Below are 5,423 nucleotides of genomic sequence, written 5' to 3'. Positions count from 1 at the left end.
ACTCCTATTATCCGTAGGTTTGGTCTTCTCATTATGTCCTGTATTTCCTGGATGTTTTCAGTTAGGATCTTTTTTTGGGGGGGGTCCACAGATGCAGTTACCAAATTTTATTGATTGATTGATTGATTGATTGGCGGCACCAGAGATTGAACTAAGGACCTGTTTTATATTTACAAACCCCTTTCTTCGTCTGGCAGGTGCATGAGGCTTATTTATCTGATAAGAGTTAAGAGGATAATTACAACGGGACTGAAGAAGCACAGCCCACTGTTCAGGGGCCTAGGCGAAGCAGATAGCAAGTCAAGAAACGAAGGGTCATCTCAGACTTGGAGAGTGATGTTGGTGGCTCTGATGTAGAATTCAAGCCAGACACTAAGCAGGAAGGAAGCAGTGATGATGTGAGCAGTGGAGTTGGGGACAGCGATAGTGAGGACCTGGGCACCTTCAGCAAAGGTGCTCCAAAGTGGAAGAGAGTCATGGTTGCTCAGGGTGGACTTAGAAGGAAAACTCTGAAGAAGGAAACAGGCTCAGCCAAAGGAGCAACTCGCATTCTGTCAGAAACCAAGAGTACCTTGAGTGCTTTTTCTGCCCCTCAGAATTCTGAATCCCAGACCCACATCAGGAGAGGAGGTAACAACAGTAGTGGACCCACTATTTGGTATCACGAAACTTTAGAATGGCATAAGCCAGAAAAGAGAAGAGATGAGCACAGGAGATACCCTGATCATCCTGAATTTAATCCTACTACACTGTATGTGCCTGAAGAGTTCCTCAATTCTTGTACTCCAGGGATGAGGAAGTGGTGGCAGTTCAAGTCTTAGAACTTTGATCTTGTCATCTTTTATAAGGTGGGGAAGTTTTATGAATTGTATCACATGGATGCTGTTATTAGAGTTAGTGAACTGTGGCTGATATTCATGAAGGGCAACTGGGCCCATTCTGGTTTTCCAGAGATTGCATTTGGCCTATTCTCGAATTCCTTGGTGCAGAAGGGCTATAAGGTAGCATGGGTGGAACAGACGAAGACTCCAGAAATGATGGAGGCATGATGCTTGAAGATGGCACACGTATCCAAGTTTGATAGAGTGGTGAGAAGGGAGATTTGCAGGATCATTACCAAGGGCACACAGACCTACAGTGTGCTGGATGGTGATCCCTCTGAGAACTACAGTAGGTATCTTCTTAGCCTCAAGGAGAAGGAGAAAGAGACTTCTGGTCACACTCATGTGTATGTTGTTTGCTTTGTGGACACTTCACTGGGCAAGTTTTTCATAGGCCAGTTTTCAGATGACCGCCACTGTTCCAGATTTAGGACTCTAGTGGCACACTATCCTCTAGTACAAATTTTGTTTGAGAAAGGAAATCTCTTAACAGAAACCAAAACCGTCTGAAAGGGTTCACTGTCATCTTGTCTTCAGGAAGGTCTCATACCAGGTTCCCAATTTTGGGATGCCACTAAGACTTTGTGAACACTCCTTGAAGGAGGGTACTTTACTGGAAATGGAGGCAGTAGTACAGTGCTGCCTCTGGTGCGTAAAGGAATGAGCTGGGAGTCAGATTCTGTTGGGTTGACAGCAAGATAGGAGAGTGGATTGGCTCTCTCTGCTCTAGGTGGTATTGTTTTCTACCTCAAAAATGTCTGATTGACCAGGAGCTTCTGTCAATGGCTAATTTTGAAGAGTATTTCCCTTTGGATTCTGACATGCTCAGCACAGTAAAACCTAGTGCTGTCTTTACTAAAGTCAGTCAGCGAATGGTGCTAGACGCAGTGACATTAAACAACCTTGAGATTTTCCTGAATGGAACAAATGGCTCTACTGAAGGGACCCTGCTAGAGAGACTGGATACTTGCCATAACCCCCTTTGGCAAGTGGCTCTTAAAACAGTGGCTTTGTGCCCCCCTCTGCAGCCCTTCTGCCATCAGTGACCGTATAGATGCTGTGGAAAATCTGATGGCCGTGCCTGACAAGGTCACTGAAGTTGCAGACCTCTTAAAGAAGCTGCCAGATCTTGAGAGGCTACTGAGTAAGATTCATAATGTTGAGTCTCCCCCAAAGAGCCAGAAGAGTTAGGATCTTTTTGCATTTTGCATTTTCTTTGATTGTTGTGCCTATGTTCTCTATGGAATCTTCTGCACCTGAGATTCTCTCCTCCATCTCTTGTATTCTGTTGCTGATGCTCACATCTATGGTTCCAGATTTCTTTCCTAGGGTTTCTATGTCCAGTGTTGCCTCACGTTGGGTTGTCTTTATTGTGTCTACTTCCCTTTTTAGGTCTAGTATTGTTTTGTTCATTTCCATCACCTGTTTGGATGTGTTTTCCTGTTTTTCTTTAAGGACTTCTACCTGTTTTGTTGTGTTTTCCTTTTTTCTTTAAGGACTTGTAACTCTTTAGCAGTGTTCTCCTGTATTTGTTTAAGTGAGTTATTAAAGTCCTTCTTGATGTCCTCTATCATCATCATGAGATATGCTTTTAAATCTGGGTCTAGCTTTTCAGGTGTGTTGGGGTGCCCAGGACTGGCTGAGGTGGGAGTCCTGGGTTCTGATGATGGTGAGTTGTCTTGGTTTCTGTTAGTAAGATTCTTATGTTTGCCTTTCACCATCTGGTAATCTCTGGAGTTAGTTGTTATAGTTGTCTCTGGTTAGAGCTTTTTCCTCTCGTTATTCTGTTAGCCTCTATCAGCAGATCTGGGAGACTAGCTCTCTCCTGAGTTTCAGTGGTCAGAGTACTCTCTGCAGGCAAGCTCTCCTCTTGCAGAGAAGGTGCACAGATATCTGGTGTTCAGACCTGCCTCCTGGCAGAAGATGAAGGCCCGAAATAGGGCCTGTCCCATATGCTGTGTTGCTTCGCCCTGTCCCAGAAGCTGTTAGCTTCTGTAGTCCACAATCTCACCTGCACAGACTAGTCTTGGAGGGATCTGGGAACCAAGATGGCTCCCCCAGGTGCTCTGGCAAAGCCCTTCCGGGTGGGGCAGACACCTCTCCTCTGACAGTGAAGGTGCCTGGATGTCTGGAACCCGAAACAGGGTCTGCCTCAGAAGCTGTGTAGCTTCTGCCTGTCCAAGAAGCGGTAGTCCACACTCTCACCTGTGCAGACTAGTCTCAGGGGGATCCGGGAACCAAGATAGTATTTGCTTTCTTAAAGCAAGGCTTTTCTATACCTCCTAGGTTGGTAAGAAATTTACTATCCAGTTCAACAGACTGTTCTTATGCCTCAGCCTTTTGAGTATTTGGATTGCAGTCATGAGATAGGAAATGCATATTTATTTAGCCTTTCAAAAATTTTAGTATTTCCCTTTTGCCTAGGCTGTCCAAGAATTTACTATATAGCTCATTTTGGCCTAAAACTCTCAGTGTGATGACTACAGGCATTAAAGATCTAGTTAATAGTCACTTGTTTCTTCAACACCCTGACTATTAGCTACTCAGAGACAAAAATGAGACATAAAGACAGCTGGCTTTAAGGCAGTAGAAGTTGAGGAAAGGCTCTTACATGTCCATCAGAAGCTGGATGGACACACAATGCTAGAAGTGTCAATGGTATGGAGGAAGAGAAGGAAGAGGAAGTAGAATGATTTTATGATGTCTAGCTTGAACACATACCTAAGTGATGAAGCCATTGAGATTGAAAATACTGGAATAACAAGGTTAGGGAAGATGAACAAGTCAATGAGATAATGCTGAATAAGACCAAAGTATAAAGGCATACACATGCATAATGAAACCTATAGGTTTATACATTAACTTAAAAAAACTTTCTCATAAAGGAGGAAATAAGCATCAGGATACAGGTGGTTCTCTCTGCTGAAGGAGACATAATAGAGATGCTGTATAGCAGAATGAGAGTCACAGTGGTACTGGTAGAGCCCTGTGATGCATTCTTCAGTTGGGAAGTGAACAAGAGAGAAATGAACCAAGATGCATACGTTATATGCTGAGTAATCTTTAAGCTTCTCCAGAATGAATTTGACACACAATGAAACAGGGTCTAATGTATAGCTTATGATTGTGAATTCTAAAAAAAAAAGAACATATAAATGTATGTGATAGTTTTATTTCAGTAAGGCTTTATTTAAAGTTAATTTCCATACAAAATAATAATCTTGGACTTAATTAAAGGTGAAATTGGTAGTTCTTTACCCACAATGCAATTCTATTATTCCAATGGTTTTGCTGAGGACTGAGTTACAGAACTCCAAGTATATGTTTTTGCTTCTTCAATAATTTTTTTACCAAACAATTATTTAATGATTAGCATATTAAACAGGTAACCATCCATTGATCAAAAATGTTAATGTTCCTGACAAGACTTCATTTGTGTTTCTCCTATCACTAAGGTCACAAATAAAGAACTGCAAAGAACATGTTGCCCATGACAGCACACTCCCATCACATTATTTGCTTAGAACAAGATAATCTTGCTGTTTTGATTTTTCACAGATAAATTTTGGGCATATGAGAAATATGCTTGCTAAAAGCAAGAGGATGAGAAATGAAGACATTATTTTATTAGAGAATTTCTTATAGAGATAAAATCAAATAAGTGGTTGTGGGATAATTTAAAAATGACATAAAACCAATGCTTTAAAGGTTTTATGACCATGAGTGCAGTAATGAAACGCCTTGAACATCTGTAAAGAAAAAGTTAAATAAGGTAACTATCATGGCTCGCTCTGATTCAATTGTGTATTGTACTAGGGTTCATGTGATTGAAAGTTTGGTCTTTAGGGCAGTGGTTTAGGGATGAAGTAGGGTCTATACAGGCTTGTTCCTCTGCTCCAGTGGGTGTCTCCACATCTTTGTGTATTTAGACAGCAGTAGTTTGCTTTAGTGGGTTATCAACAAAAAGACATGAAGTTAGGAAGGTTACTCAGGGAGGACATGGAGTGAGTTAGAGGGAGAAATCAGGGGGTAGATATGATCATATTTCATTCTATATATGTTGGCAGTACTCAAAAATAAAAATAAAAACATAGAATACTGCAAGAAAGGAGTGGTTGCACATTTAGTCCTGATGTAACTCTTTGAGTTCCCATGAGAAGATTGCTAATACAGGAGGAAGCCTGGCTCATCTCATTCTCTCTGCTCCTCCATAGGGGTGTGATTACTAGATGACTTTTGTATATTCTCTGCCATTTCTGTCTGCATTGTGTGTGATGATGTAGCCTAAGGGCACCCCTTGCCAAGTCTTAGCTATGGTATTTGGACTTCATGTGAAGACTACAAGCTAAGTAATTTCTTTTTACTTTTCAAGTTTCCTATGTTGGGAGTTTCTTTACTCAATGGAATGCTGACTAACACGTTGAGAGACAAAGACCTGAAAAAAATTTGAAGCTCAAGACCAAATCTAAAGTCTTGATTTTACCAAGACTCTTAATTCTATTGCTTATGAATAATAAAAGAGTCCAGAGATAGACTCTCATG

The 5,423-nt window shown here is 41.3% G+C and overlaps 1 pseudogene; it reads left to right on the top strand.

Moving 5' to 3' along the window:
* LOC110292400 overlaps nucleotides 1-2,072 on the top strand; it is a 29,677-nt pseudogene extending 27,605 nt beyond the window's left edge.
* The last annotated feature ends 3,351 nt before the right edge of the window (nucleotides 2,073-5,423 follow it).

Source organism: Mus caroli, chromosome 4 (genome assembly GCF_900094665.2).
Source record: "Mus caroli chromosome 4, CAROLI_EIJ_v1.1, whole genome shotgun sequence".
NCBI classification, from domain to species: Eukaryota; Metazoa; Chordata; class Mammalia; order Rodentia; family Muridae; genus Mus; species Mus caroli.
Note: the sequence above shows the minus strand (reverse complement) of the source record. Positions and strands in the feature narration are given on the sequence as shown.